Genomic DNA, 16323 nt, shown 5'->3' with positions numbered 1-16323 from the left:
GAACAGCAGTTCCAGGTTTTCACATAACCTGTCTGAGGTGAGGGTGTGTGATGTTTCCTTGGTCAGCTGGTCGTTTGGACTTGCAGGAATGGTGGTGGAGGGAATGACAGAGGCTGTGAATGCATGTTTGTTTGAATTTGTTGTAGCTGTTCATGTTATTTTATATTATTAAGAGAAGCCGTGAATATGTGTTCCTATCATTGTGGTTGTGTTCATGAAGAAATATTAATAATTATTATTTTGGGATAAATTAAATTAAATCGACTCAAAGAAATATGTTATTGTAACGGCAGGTTGGATGGGTGGGATGATAGGTTGGGTGTGATTAGCATCTTTCAGAGTCAGAACTGGCACTTTGCCATTCTTAGGTTTTTTATCTTCCATTTTGCCCGTTTGGATGATTCCACTCCTCTGCTGGTTGTGGCTGTGGGCTGGAGGGAGGTCTGCATGGTGCGGGACTGGCAGTGTTCTGCGGCAGCGGCGCAACCGCGTCGACGATAACAGCGACGACGACAACAGCGTCGGCTGGAAGGACTTTGGCGCGGTGTTAAGTGCTGTCCCCCAACTTACTATTTCCCTTCTCCCATCCATTCCTGACCGCTGGTATTCTGGACTGCGGCGGCAGAGGCTGAGCACAGCAGATTATAATTTTTATGTGTTTGTAATCGCGTGTGAGGGGTAGTTGTGTCAGTATTGTTTTGTTATTGAATTTCGTGTTCAAAAATACCAGTTATTATTATTATTATTATTATTTTGAATAAATGTTATCATTTCAAGTGGGATCTGGTTGTTCCTACTGGTGGCGGAGGGCTGACAGATTCATTGTTGAGTTTTTGTCATCGTTCGTCCGTCTGTCTGTCAATCTGTCAGCCGTAGCGTGACAGAGACCATAGACACAGAGGTATGTAGAGAGACACCACAGACACAGAGGTTTGTACAGAGACACCATAGACTCAGAGGTATGTAGAGAGACACCATAGACTCAGAGGTATGTAGAGAGACACCATAGACTCAGAGGTATGTAGAGAGACACCATAGACACAGAGGTATGTAGAAAGACCACAGACACAGAGGTATGTAGAGACACCATAGACTCAGAGGTATGTAGAGAGACACCATAGACAGAGGTATGTAGAGAGACACCATAGACACAGAGGTATGTAGAGAGACACCATAGACACAGAGGTATGTAGAGAGACCATAGACACAGAACTCAAAACTCAGAAATGTTCTATTGTAGAAGGCCTTCTGACCCATTACAATGTTGAGCACACACACCCCCCATCCCACACCTCCACACCCCCTCCCACATCCCCCCCCCCCACACACACTTGCGCGCGCGCAGGCTCGATTTTGTAAAACCGGGCATGCAAACACATGAATCGAAAATTCAAAAAGGTAAATGCCTTCCATCGTGAGCAAGTCCGCTTAAACATGTACGTTCATTGTTTTAAATGTATAACATAACATATGTAGAGAGACCACAGACACAGAGGTATGTACAGAGACCATAGACTCAGAGGTATGTAGAGAGACCATAGTCACAGAGGTATATAGAGAGACACCATAGACACAGAGGTATGTAGAGAGACACCATAGACTCAGAGGTATGTAGAGAGACACCATAGACACAGAGGTATGTAGAAACACCATAGACACAAAGGTATGTAGAGACTATAGACACAGAGGTATGTAGAGACCATAGACTCAGAGGTATGTAGAGAGACACCATAGACACAGACGTATATAGAGACACCATAGACACAGAGGTATGTAGAGACTATAGACACAGAGGTATGTAGAGAGACACCATAGACAGAGGTATGTAGAAACACCAGACACAGAGGTATGTAGGGAGACACCATAGACACGGAGGTATGTAGAGACACCATAGACACAGAGGTATGTAGAGAGACACCATAGACTCAGAGGTATGTAGAGAGACACCATAGACTCAGAGGTATGTAGAGAGACACCATAGACACAGAGGTGTGTAGAGACACCATAGACACAGAGGTATGTGGTGTGTGTCCATCGAGATCGATGATGACCATCGTTGTCATCCAGCTGGGGGATGGGGGGAGGGTGGTGGTGGTGGGGGGGGGGAGCAATGCTCATGAATCTATCTGTGAGTGGGCAGATGGCTGAATAGTCCAATCTGCGCACGAAATGTTCGCTGACAGTTGGGGCAAAGACAGGCATATTGTCAGGGAGCTTGTTTGCCCGTGACTTTCTGGCCTGCCTCTTCTGAACAGCTGCAGCAGTCCTGCTGGCCTCGCACAACTTGGCACCTTTGTGCACAGCAGCGCGCCATTTGTCACGGCCCACTGCAGATTCCTCCCATGAGTCAGGGTTGATATCAAACGCTTTCAGAGAGACTTTCTGAGTATCTCTGAAGCGCTTCTTCTGACCTCCGTGTGATCTCTTCCCTTGTTGCAGCTCGCCATAGAAGAGCCTTTTGGGCAGCCGATGGTCTGGCATGCGCGCCACGTGTCCAGCCCAGCGATGCTGGGACTGCATCAGGATGGTGAAGATGCTGTGAAGGGTGGCTTTTGCAAGCACCTCCGTGTCTGGGGTCCTGTCTTGCCACTTGATGTTCAGTAGCTTTTTTAGGCGTGTTGTGTGGAAGTGGTTCAGCTTCTTGGCATGTCGTTGGTACACTGTCCAAGTTTCGCAGGCGTACAGTAGTGTGGGGAGAACTACTGCTCTGTAGACCTTTAGTTTGGTCTCAAGACCAATGCCTCTTCTGTTCCAGACATTTGCATAGAGTCTACCAAAAGTTGCGCTTGCTCTTGCAATCCTGACGTTCACTTCATCGTCGATGGTCGCATTTCGTGACAGTGTGCTGCCAAGGTATATGAACCGCTCCACCGCACTGAGCCTCTGACCGTTGACTGTGATGTTGGGCTCAACGTAGGGTTTCCCTGGGGCTGGCTGATGGAGAACTTCAGTTTTCCTCGTGCTGATGGTAAGGCCGAAGTTCCTGCTGGCAGTGGCAAACTTGTCGACGCTGAGTTGCATGTCAGCTTCAGATCCAGCGTTGAGGGCACAATCATCGGCAAACAAAAAGTCTCTGATGATGTCTGTCATGACCTTCGTTTTTGCTTGACGCCTTCTGAGGTTAAACAGCTTGCCATCTGTTCGGTACTTTAGGCCGATTCCAACATCGCCATCTCTGAAGGCATCAGTAAGCATTGCAGAGAACATGAGGCTGAACAGTGTTGGAGCCAGGACGCAGCCTTGCTTGACACCATTTGTGACAGGAAAAGGAGCAGATGTTTCGCCATTGTCCTGGACTCGAGCCTGCATGCCTTCATGGAATTGGCTGACCAAGGAAATAATTTCCGAGGGCATCCGTACTTGGCCATGATCTTTCACAGTCCCTCTCTACTCACGGTGTCGAAGGCTTTAGTGAGGTCGACATAGGTGGAGAACAGATCAGCATTTTGCTCCTGACATTTCTCTTGCAGCTGCCTTGCAGCAAACACCATATCGGTGGTTCCGCGCTCTTTCCGGAATCTACATTGGCTCTCAGGCAAATGACCTTGGTCAAGGTGTGCTGTGAGGCGGTTTAGTAGGATCCTGGCAAGTATCTTGCCTGCGATGGAGAGCAAGGAAATGCCCCGATGGTTATCACAGGCTTGCCGGTTCCCCTTTCGCTTGTACAAGTGAATGATAGATGCATCTTTGAAATCCTGGGGGATCGTTTCTTCTTTCCACATGAGTGAGTACAGCTGACGGAGCTTCTCAGTCAGCACAGTGCCTCCATCCTTGTAGACCTCTGCTGGTATGGAGTCCGAGCCAGGTGCTTTGCCACTGGATAGCAGACGGATTGCTTTCTGGGTCTCAAGAAGTGCTGGCGGATCGTCCAGTGCTTTGTTGATGGGGACTTGTGGGAGACGGTCTATGGCTTCATCATTTATGGAGGAAGGGCGATTTAAGACACTGTTGAAGTGCTCAGCCCAGCGTTTGAGAATTTTCTCCTTCTCGGTGATCAAGGTATTCCCATCTGCACTGAGGAGGGGGGATGATCCTGAGGATGTGGGGCCGTAGACTTCTTTTAAGGCATCATAGAACCTCTGCATATCGTGCCTGTCAGCATATCCCTGGATCTCATCAGCTTTGACACTCAGCCACTTATCCTGCATCTGACGTAACTTTTGCTGAACAGTCCTGCGGATGGCATTGTACGCATCCTTTTTTGATGTGGACTTTGGGTTGCTCAGGTAGGCTTGATGCAGACGGCGTTTCTCATCCAGAAGCTGCTTGATTTCATCACAGTTTTCATCAAACCAGTCTTTGTGCTTTCTGGTCATGGGTCCCAGGGTCTCTGAAGCTGTGCTATAGATCAGCTCGCGCAGGGTCCTCCAGTCAGACTCCACATTCTGGTTGTCCATCTAGAGAGACCATAGACTCAGAGGTATGTAGAGACACCATAGACACAGAGGTATGTAGAGAGACCATAGACAGAGGTATGTAGAGAGACACCATAGACACAGAGGTATGTAGAGACACCATAGACACAGAAGTATGTAGAGACACACCATAGTCACAGAGGTATGTAGAGAGACATCATAGACTAGAGGTATGTAGAGAGACACCATAGACACAGAGGTATGTAGAGACACCAGACACAGAGGTATGTAGAGAGACACCATAGACAGAGGTATGTAGAGAGACACCATAGACACAGAGGTATGTAGAGAGACCATAGACACAGAGGTATGTAGAGACACCATAGACTCAGAGGTATGTTGAGAGACACCATAGACACAGAGGTATGTAGAGACACCATAGATTCAGAGGTATGTGGTGAGAAGCATCAGAGAGAGAGAGATGGATGAAAAAGATTAGATTCATATATAGGGAACATGTCTTAGTTTCTCCCAAGTCTACGTTGCCCAGAACCTGTGCATGTTCAATCGTTCTTATATTTTTTTCTCAGTGCTGGTCAGCGGTGTATAGTTGTGGCCAATGATAGTGGTCAGTGATTCTCTGCAATAGTCATTGGTATCTGTGGTCAGCAGAGGTTGGCAGTGGTGGTAAATGGCTGTCAGTATTCAGTGGTCAATAATGATCAGTATACAGTGGTCAGTGGTGGCCAGTAGTAGTTAGTGGTTAGCTTTGGTCAGTGGTTAGCGTTAGCGTTGGTCAGTGCTCAGCCGTAGTAAGTGGTGGGCAACAATTCAAAACACGGTAACAATGCTGTGTTGTGCACATGAAAAAAGTTTATGAAAAGAACACACACACACACACACACACACACACACACACACACACACACACACACACACACACACCACAATAAAGTCTTAAGTGCGCATACATGCCAACTCAGTACAAACTTCAATGAAGAGGTCTAAACATGACTAAATGTGTTTACACCACATACATTCATACTATAAAGTGCACACAATCTTATTATTACACAGATTCCGATACATTGTTTTGATGAATCACGAGGTAAAAGTTCGCGCAGTTAAATGATGTAACATCTTTCATATATCACTCATCTCTTTCAGTTACAGTTCAACAGCAATTTTCAAGTTTTGAGTTGCATTTTGTTTTTAGATACTCACAAACTACACACACAAAATTCTGTGGAGAAATGGAATGTAAAAACACCTGAAGCAGCTACAACTTACATTCCCAAACGGTGCTGAGCAGTTTCCATTGATGAAAATACAGACACAATTGTGACAACATTCTCATCCATCCCCTCCATCTTCCAGAACACACCAACACCCTTCAAAGTCTCTGACCTCTGGCTGCTTCTTCCTCCTCCTTAATGGTCAGTTGTACACCTGCCTCCTGAAGGACTGTCTTTTCCTCCTCTGTCCTCCCTCCTCCTCAATGGTCAGTTGTACACCTGCCTCCTGAAGGACTGTCTTTTCCTCCTCTGTCCTCCCTCCTCCTTAATGGTCAGTTGTACACCTGCCTCCTGAAGGACTGTCTTTTCCTCCTGCGTCCTCCCTCCTTAATGGTCAGTTGTACACCTGCCTCCTGAAGGACTGTCTTTTCCTCCTCTGTCCTCCCTCCTCCTCAATGGTCAGTTGTACACCCGCCTCCTGAAGGACTGTCTTTTCCTCCTCTGTCCTCCCTCCTCCTCAATGGTCAGTTGTACACCTGCCTCCTGAAGGACTGTCTTTTCCTCCTCTGTCCTCCCTCCTCAATGGTCAGTTGTACACCTGCCTCCTGAAGGACTGTCTTTTCCTCCTCCGTCCTCCCTCCTCAATGGTCAGTTGTACACCTGCCTCCTGAAGGACTGTCTTTTCCTCCTCTGTCCTTCCTATTCAGTGGGCAGTTGTACACCTGCCTCCTGAAGGACTGTCTTTTCCTCCTCCGTCCTCCCTCCTCAATGGTCAGTTGTACACCTGCCTCCTGAAGGACTGTCTTTTCCTCCTCTGTCCTTCCTATTCAGTGGGCAGTTGTACACCTGCCTCCTGAAGGACTGTCTTTTCCTCCTCTGTCCTCCCTCCTCCTCAATGGTCAGTTGTACACCTGCCTCCTGAAGGACTGTCTTTTCCTCCTCTGTCCTCCCTCCTCCTCAATGGTCAGTTGTACACCTGCCTCCTGAAGGACTGTCTTTTCCTCCTCTGTCCTCCCCCCTCCTCAGTGGTCAGTTGTACACCTGCCTCCTGAAGGACTGTCTTTTCCTCCTCTGTCCTCCCCCCTCCTCAATGGTCAGTTGTACACCCGCCTCCTGAAGGACTGTCTTTTCCTCCTCTGTCCTCCCTCCTCCTCAATGGTCAGTTGTACACCTGCCTCCTGAAGGACTGTCTTTTCCTCCTCTGTCCTTCCTCCTCCTCAATGGTCAGTTGTACACCTGCCTCCTGAAGGACTGTCTTTTCCTCCTCTGTCCTCCCTCCTCCTCAATGGTCAGTTGTACACCTGCCTCCTGAAGGACTGTCTTTTCCTCCTCTGTCCCTCCTCCTCAATGGTCAGTTGTACACCTGCCTCCTGAAGGACTGTCTTTTCCTCCTCTGTCCTCCCTCCTCCTCAATGGTCAGTTGTACACCTGCCTCCTGAAGGACTGTCTTTTCCTCCTCTGTCCTTCCCCCTCCTCAATGGTCAGTTGTACACCTGCCTCCTGAAGGACTGTCTTTTCCTCCTCTGTCCTTCCTCCTCCTCAATGGTCAGTTGTACACCTGCCTCCTGAAGGACTGTCTTTTCCTCCTCTGTCCTCCCTCCTCCTCAATGGTCAGTTGTACACCTGCCTCCTGAAGGACTGTCTTTTCCTCCTCTGTCCCCCCCCCCTCCTCAATGGTCAGTTGTACACCTGCCTCCTGAAGGACTGTCTTTTCCTCCTCTGTCCTCCCTCCTCCTCAATGGTCAGTTGTACACCTGCCTCCTGAAGGACTGTCTTTTCCTCCTCTGTCCTTCCTCCTCAATGGTCAGTTGTACACCTGCCTTTTGAAGGACTGTCTTTTCCTCCTCAATATCGTCCCCTCCACTCCTCTGTATAACTGACGGAGTGAACGTCATCGCCTTGTTTTCACTGCTTATTCCCTTTTGATGGAAAAAAAGGATGTAGATATTGTCGAAAATACGTTTTCTTCGGAGGAGGGGGTGGTGGTGGTGGTGGTTGGAGAGAGAGAGAGAGAGAGAGAGAGAGAGAATTAAAGGGAACTAACTCTGTGCTGAACTGTGATATGGAACTGTTGTTTCCCTTCGATTGGGAAACGCGCTTTGTGCGTGTGGCAGTTACTGCAATGGGGCCACACACAAAATGCAACCAAAGAAACAATGAGGCACGTAAGCCACGTTTATTTGATTTTTTTTATGCTGCATTGTTGTTGTTTTTTAACAGATGAGGTATAACCAAAATGCATCGATCCGTGCAATTAGACGCCGTCAAGAAACTGAAATCGAAACTGTCCACAGTGGCCAAGTGGGGATGGCGTCGGTTTAAGGAAACGAGATCTGAGCGCCTGGGATCGCCTCCTACACTCACCAGTACTCTCTCTCTCTCTCTCCCTTCCACTAGACCTTGTGTGTGTGGCCTGGACCCGAGTGATTCGTACGAGGCGATAAACCTTTAAAGTATAAACCAAGGCAACTGAAGCGTCGTTGTACCTGGCAAAAAGTCTGAAGACACTTTGATAGGAAAAGAAACTTGATGCAGGTACAGTCAGATAAACGAAAGAATAAATAAATGGTCGGCGTTGTGCTGTGGCGACGCGCTCTCCACGGTGAGAGCAGCTCGAATTTCACACAGAAAAGTCTGTTGTGACAAAAAGTGATAAGACCGTATTTTTAGCCAATTTTGCCGACCGCTTTGACCGACTCCTAGAAACTGAAAATTTAACTGAAACTTTCTGCCACGTGAAGATTTGTATTTGTATTTCTTTTTATCACAACAGATTTCTCTGTGTGAAATTCGGGCTGCTCTTCCCAGGGAGAGCACGTCGCTACACTTCAGCGCCACCCTTTTAAAAATTTTTGATACTTTTTCCTGCGTGCAGTTTTATTTGTTTTTCCTATTGAAGTGGATTTTTCCACATAATTTTGCCAGGAACAACCCTTTTGTTGTCGTGGGTTCGTTTACGTGCGCTAAGTGCATGCTGCACACGGGACCTCGGCTTATCGTCTCATCCGAATGACTAACGTCCAGACCACCACTCAAGGTCTAGTGGAGGGGGAGAAAATATCGGCGGCTGATCCGTGATTCGAACCAGCGCGCTCAGATTCTCGTTTCCTAGGCGGACGCGTTACCTCAGGCCATCACTCCACATATGTGGACAGCGTCAGTGATTGTGAGTCACTTGGTGGGTGTACCTTCCCATGAACAGTATAAAATACTTTGTACTGTTTTTTTGTTTCGTTTTTGTTTTCATTCTCAAGCTGTCGTCTGCCCTGTTTCTGGTTGGGATATAAGTCTACGTATTATTCTCTGTGCTTCTACAAGAAATTTCGCGAATTGACAGTATTGTAAGATCATTATCAGATGACAAAGCAGAAACAATATCGTGCCTTTAACTACATCCGATTAAAACAACAAAAAAACCCACACACTTGTCTCTTACCCTATCGAATGTTTTACATTGAAACAGGAAACGTTTTTCATCATCTGCACCAGAGGGGCACAAAGGACATGGTGATTCTATGGTGTGGATGTCCCCGGTCCGAGTGTCCTAAGTTGAAATCTTGCAAAATTTATTCTTTGCCACTTAACTGTGATGACTGTCAGGAATTGTTCCGTTTGAAATGCACTTGAAGTGTACCAGTTCTTTTCATCGTCGGCTCCATTTCGCATTCTTTTCGCATTGATTCTCTCTGTGTGTGTGTGTGTGTGTGTGCGTGCGTGCGTGCGTGCGTGCGCGCGCTTTGGGAGAGGGGAAGGACTAAAGGGATGACATAAGACTTAAGGAATGGGAAGGAAGGGGTATGGGTGAAGGGTGGTGGTGGAGTTTAGACAGTTGTACGAGTGGGTCGATTTTTGAGTGAGTTGATATGAACTGATCTGTCACTTAGTGCTGAGCTTGCTAATGTTTGTTTTAAAGTAGGAAGGTAATGTTTGTTTCATCTTGCGATGCAACATGTATATGGCATATTCAGTTTCCCCATTGACTTGCTTTCTGGAAAGAAAAAAAAAAAAAAAAAAAACCGCCTCGTGTCGTGTCGCCTCGTGTCCTGTCTGTCTGTCTGCCTCCCTCTGATGTTAACCCCTTTCACACGGGGCTGATGCCTATGCGCAAATAAACCAATCCGTTCCGCTCTATCTCTCTCTCTCTCTCTCTCTCCACTCTTTTCGTCTCTCCGCTTAGCGTGAATGCACGTTTTGGTCCGGTGTAATTCTACAAGGTGGGAGGTGATTAAGTTCTCTTATGGATTGGTGGTTTTAAGTTCTGTTATACACAGGACGTTGTTATTTAGTTCCTTTTTTTGTTTTTTGTTTGTAGAAGATTTTGTCTGCATTTGAGTGGAGTTTTTTCTGTTCTCAGCACAGTTGCATGCCTGACCCCTGAGGAGTGTGTCAAGGCTCTCTGAGAAGCCAAGGTCATGGCTTGCGGTGGGGGCAGGAACACCGGCGCTGCCCCTCCCTCTGCCACGAAAGAGGACCCATAGGCAAGTGGAGCATGCTATTTTTTCCTCCGTGGCTAGTTACAGTTTTGTCCCGAACCAGACGTTTGCCTCAAACAGTAGTTAGTTCTTCACTTTCTCTCCTCTTGGGCTAAGTTGGTAGTAAAGACACTGAGTTCAATGGTGGGAGAGAGAGAGGGGGGGGGGGGTTCAGCAGAAATGCGCATTGTAAGAGTTAATTAATGGTATACGCCCTTGTTGTGAACGTGTAAGGACAGAGAAAGGGGAGAAAAAGGAAATGATGCATGGTTGTTTTTTTTTCTCTCGATCACGCGCGCACACACACACACACACATTAGGTCTGTCACACCGTCACTCACTCACACACACATTCAAACAAGTAGTAGGATCTTCTTTCAGTCATATTTGAGATGCAATTGTGTGTGTTGTGCGTAGGTAGTCGTTTGCACAAGTTTCTCTTGGAATGGATAGACATTGATTTCATTGATTAACTGATTCTTTAATCGGTAAAAAATTAGGGACAAAAAAGATTTGTTTGCAGTTCTGCCCAGTTAACGAAGCACAACATGAAAATATTTTTTTTAAAAGGGGGGCGCGGGGGAGGGGAGGGTTTTTTTGGAGAAATGGATAAGAATTTCTACAATATTCCACGAATTATAACAAGATAGTGAAAAGCAAAGATTGAACAGAACAGATACACAGGTAGACTGGTAAAATGAATGCATTGCTTTACTTGTGATTGAGCGGAAGAAATTGACTAGATCGGAAATAAACATGTGTACGCTAGACTTAAGATTTTGTACAGTAGCTTCCCTTGACAATTGATTTTTTAAGTGCACGTGCAACAGATGTGTTGAGTTTCTGATCAGCGTCAGCTGACCTGGACAAAACCTGTGAATTATTTCACTTTTGCCATGTTGGTTAAAGAAATCAGCTGCATCATTTCGTTTCTCTGCAACAACCGTAATCTTTCGTCGCGCTGTTGAGGTAAATCATTAAAAAAAATTGTGCGAAATTGTTACTTCTTATCATTTAGATTATATACATATTCTGTTATTTGCAGTGAACCTACGTGTGAAATTGTTCCCGTTTTTGTGTCCGTATCCATATGTCAGGATACGTGAAGGGAATGGTTGCAAGTCAACGTCCGCTGTTTTTGGGAAGCCTTCGCTTGGCCGTGTTAAAAGAGAATCTTGGATATTCAGATTTTAAATTTGTATTATATATATATATATAATTTAGATTCCCCCCCACCCCACACCCGGGTTCGTCCGTCACAGTTCCAACGTCGGCAGTCCGCAGGGTACCATCGATGTTAGGTTGCCAGGAGGCCACACACCAGAGGAGACCCTGCACTGCTGCTGTGTCACTTCGGTGGTGTTCAGTGGTGCCTGTTCTGATTTAACGTACTTAGGACACCACCTAGTAAGCCCCCTACTAACGACAATAATGGCTTAGTCGCGGAGCCAGACTGAGTGAGCGTCCCTCCCACTGTGGAGACCGCCACCACGTCCCTTAAACAGCCCCCCCATGAATCTGCCGACACTGAAGACATTGACAGGACTCACCCCAAGCACAGAAGTGGAGGGGTATCGAAACTGAGGTCACCATGAGAGTAAGGCATGAAAGGCCTCAGACTTTGAGACTATTTTGTTTGTGTTGATGATGATGGAGGTGGAGGATGATGATGATGATGACGATGTTGCTATGGAGGTCCATTTTTGGTTTGGGGCTGCGTGACAAGGCTGTACTCTACGCTTCCTGTCATAATGATATCCGTATTATAATTTTTTGCTCGGTGATTCATTGTTTTCTGTTATTTCTTCTTCTTCGTTTGAGAGCCGCGACTCCCACGTTCACTCGTATACATGAGTAGGCTTCCACGTGTATGCCCGTTTTCCCCCCCGCCTTGAAGGCAGCCATACTTCGTTTTCCGGGGAAGGGGTGGGCTGGGCTACATGCAGGGTATGTTTTTGTTTCCATCACCAACCAACACTGATGAGGATTATGGGGGCTTTTACGTGCGTATTAGATCTTATGCATGTGTATACACACGAAGGAGGTTCAGGCACCAGCAGGTCTGCACACACGCTGACCTGGGAGATCGGAAAAATGTCCACTTTTTCCCCCTGACCTGGATTTGAACCCGGGACCCTCATATTGAAAGACCAACCGTTTAACCACTTGGCTGTTGCGCACATCGATTCAGTACATAAAACTTCTATAACAAAAAATAAGCATTATTTATTGTTGTTGATCCTTTACAGCTATCGTAAGCTATCGTAACCGAACACAATTCTTGATAATCCAGCAAATCTTGGACCATGTGAATGTGCTTGTAGTTTTAGTGGATAATACGTTTAAATTAATTTTTTAAAATTTTTTTATTGCATATCATAATTATACGAGTCTGCTAAATCCTCGTTGACTATACTGCATGCACTGCCTTAAATTTACAGTTTACTTCGTGCTCCGGGATCAGGGACATTTTGGTTTTCTATATTTTCATATTGATGATGGATGGGTGGTGAGAATTCTATTATGGGGGTGGGGGTGGGGGGATAAGTGAAGGGGAGGGGGGAGAGGGGGGGGTCAATTTCTGTTTGGGACTGCTTGACAAAGGCTGTTTGTATTCTCATAATACCTCCCGGCGTCAACCAGTCACAGAGATAAGACACCTGTAGTGTTGGTCAGGAAGTTTGAGCAACACTCCCAAAGACGCATCTGTGAAGAGGATGACCCTCGACTGTGTGGTCCCAGTCTTTCCATTTGAGCCCACAGCACATTCCAACTCTGGGTAGGAGCTAACCACATGTGGAGTGATGGCCTGGAGGTAACGCGTCCGCGTAGGAAGCGAGAGAATCTGAGCGCGCTGGTTCGAATCACGGCTAAGCCGCCGATATTTTCTCCCCCTCCACTAGACCTTGGGTGGTGGTCTGGACGCTAGTCATTCGGATGAGACGATAAACTGAGGTCCTGTGTGCAGCATGCACTTAGCGCACGTAAAAGAACCCACGGCAACAAAAGGGTTGTTCCTGGCAAAATTCTGTAGAAAAATCCACTGTGATAGGAAAAACAAATAAAAACTGCACGCATGAAAAAATACAAAAAAATGGGTGGCGCTGTAGTGTAGCGACGCGCTCTCCCTGGGCAGAGCAGCCCGAATTTCACACAGAGAAATCTGTTGTGATAAAAGGAAATACAAATTCAAATACATACAGGCAAGAAAAAAAAAACAAAAACCCAAAAAACCACGCAACCACCCCTCCCTCCCCCAACAAAAACAACAACTACTACTACTCCACACACGTGGTGGAACTCGTACCCGCGTCCTCCTTGTCGTCAATTCACGTTGATTACAACTTCACCATTCACGGTTACGTTTGCGAGAGAATAGCTTACCTTGCCTCACCACTCTCAATAACCATTACGGGCAGTAAAGGCCAAACCAACATAGACTCCGGAGTTGATTTGGGCTAGCCACGTGTGATTCCGTGGTGTTAAAAAGAAGGAAAAAAAAAAGTTTGAATCCGCGTCGTCCAAGTCGTCAGTCAGGCCGCGTCGCTGTCCTCCACGTCATTCATAGATTGTATGTATACGTTTGCAGAGGAGTACTTCACCTTATCTTACCCTGCCTTACCGTTAGTTGTTATTTCCTTAAAGCAAATTTAACCGTTTCGATACCAGTGCTGCGTGTAAGTACTTTCAGTTACGAGTCTTGAACGATTTCCTTTCATACCCGCAGCCTCCTTCAGTAGCATGCTCCTCTCAGCTATTTCTTTGCACCTCTGCCTTCATCCTCTCCCAGAAGACAGAACCGTCACACTCAGTGAGTTCCTGCTACAACACATTAACACGAACCCCCAGCGCCCCCCCCCCCCCCCCCCGTCACCCCCTCCCTCCCCTCCTCCCTCCCCCCCCACACACGTAAACATACACTCTCACATACTGAAGGAAACTAATTACACACACACACACTCTCTCACACACACAAGCGCGTTAATACGCGCATACACACACACACACACACACACAAAGAAAAAAAAGGGAAATTAACTCAGACTGAATTTACTCACACCAGGCAAAACGTTCTCAACGAAACATCCACCTCCAAAAAAACACAACCAACCGCTGCTGTATTTAATTAATGTTCGTAATCCTTTAATATGAAGTTGCACGGTTATAATCAACAGAAATGTACACCACATGATGCCCCACCACTACAGCGCGTAAGCCGACTACCCGCTACAGGACCAACACCTGGATACACAACACGGCAGGTGGCGCTGCTTTGGTCATGGGGTCACGGCCCCCACACCTGAGGAGCCAAGGTCAAGGTCAGTGATGCGTACCCACGTGACTGCCAAACCTTTTTTGTTGTTGTTGTTGTTGTTTTTGGGGCACACACAAGTCTTTATCATTATTTTTTCTTGTTTTATTTCAGTTTCCTTTAAGTGGTTGGTTACCTGCCAGTGGAGTTTACGCCGTGTATATACTTTACGTAGGGAGGGGGAGTGTTTTTATTTTATTTTATTTTTTGTTTGAAATACTGCGGTTTGATGTGTGCGTGTTTTGGCTGTTGTGAAGTGTGTGACTAGTTTTTAAAGTATTCAGATATGGTTATCAATACTGTGGTTTGAAGTATGGTGATGGTGGCGGTGTCAGGTGATACATTTTATCATTTAGGTATTGTGATGTTTGATATGTGTGTATGTCATAATGTGTGTGTGTGTGTGTGTGTGTGCGCGCGCGCACGTACATAAATTACTGTTAGTGTCAGGTTGGATGTCCATGCAGGATTATGTTTGTAAGTTGACATGTTACTGTTTTAAATGCATGTTTTACTTGACGAGTTCTTGCAATGTACAACGCAGCCGAGCATGGTTTATAATGGAAAGGTGATTATATAGAGAGAGTTATTATTATTATGCTGTTAAGTGGGAGCGGCTGGACCACGATGTATTGTCATCCGAAACACTGGCACATAGACCCAAAGCGCAACGACGCACTTTCCAGTCTGCATGTATATTTTATTATCTCTTCTTTTTTTTTTTTTAAAGACATTTCTGTTGCCATGGATTCATTAACGTGCGTTAAGTGGAGGCTAGACGTAGAACCTCGGGTTTTCGTGTCTTACGAAAGACTAGTACCCACTGCGTGTTAAGTTGAGAAAATCCCGGTGTAACCTTCAAAGTAACCCCTGTAGGATTTTATCCCGTGGTTATTCTAGGCTAGACTCAATATTATGATATTTTGATAGCCTGTGTTGATTCTAAGTGGGCAGAATTTATCCCCTGGTGGTTAAGTTCAAGCTAGCTTAGAATGACCATGTCCATGTCCATGTCCGGGCTGGAGGGCGGGGTTTTGGGGTCAGTTCTGGCTAGTCTACATAGACTGCGTCATTATGGGCCAGTCGCGTTAAAGTATTGGTTTTCAATTGGTTTCAAGATGGTCTTAATGATCACGGGGTCTTGAAACGATATTTGGGGTGGGGGGGAGGGGTTTAGGGGGCACGGATACCCTCTGGTCTGCTGTAAGTTTTGCGTGGATGTGTGTCATCTTTTTTTTAATATTTTATTGCGGTTATGTTTGCGTCTGCCGAATGTTTTTGTAAGGTGTTGTCTGTGGCTACGTCTATCCACGGACATCCTTCGCTGTCCCTGTGGACAGATTCAAAAGACTGTCGGAATCAGGTCTGACAGATTAAACCGGATCCGCAGTCCTCTATGAAAGTAAAATGTCTTCCACATGACCACAACATCCTCAGATCTGGTGAAAAAATAAGCTACCGAGATTCTCTCTTCAGCTTGGTGAAAGGGGTGGGTCAGACCGTGGCAGTTCTCGAGGCATGATGAGCGCGTTGGGTTCATGCACACATCTGGCATCTGCTCCTTCGTTTTGAAACAGGTATGGTGTAGCGCATATGGATCAGTCTGCACGCTTTAGCACATCCTTAAAACTGGAAAGCTGTGTCGTGAAACGGCAGTGCTTCCTCCCCCCACCCTTCCCAGTCCGTGGTACACACACACTGACCCTTGAAAGAGATACAGGACTAGCTGACGACACAATGACATGTCCTACACGGTGCCAGAAAAAGGGCGGTATTCACTAAGACTGTACACCAAAATCCACTTGATCTATACATACATACCAAAAAAAAAAAAAAAAAATCCACAAAACGTAAATACATGAAATATCGTTTGCAGCAATGTTTGTATATCACCAGCAGTGTAGACATGCACGACATGCGTGCAGTGAATCCAATCCGTTAACACGAAT

At 46.3% G+C, this 16323-nt stretch overlaps 1 protein-coding gene across 1 annotated transcript in view; it reads right to left on the bottom strand.

Annotated features, from left to right (window-relative positions):
- Positions 1-14096: 14096 nt before the first annotated feature.
- The window catches only part of LOC143296727 (uncharacterized), a 485227-nt gene continuing 483000 nt past the window's right edge, over positions 14097-16323 (bottom strand). Inside the window, exon 18 of the mRNA XM_076608785.1 lies at positions 14097-16323. This exon is cut by the window's right edge and continues 1332 nt beyond it. The gene's annotated coding sequence lies outside the window, so the exon portion shown is untranslated.

This window comes from Babylonia areolata, chromosome 21 (assembly GCF_041734735.1).
Source record: "Babylonia areolata isolate BAREFJ2019XMU chromosome 21, ASM4173473v1, whole genome shotgun sequence".
In the NCBI taxonomy this organism is placed as follows: Eukaryota; Metazoa; Mollusca; class Gastropoda; order Neogastropoda; family Buccinidae; genus Babylonia; species Babylonia areolata.
This window is presented reverse-complemented; position numbering and strand designations above follow the sequence as displayed.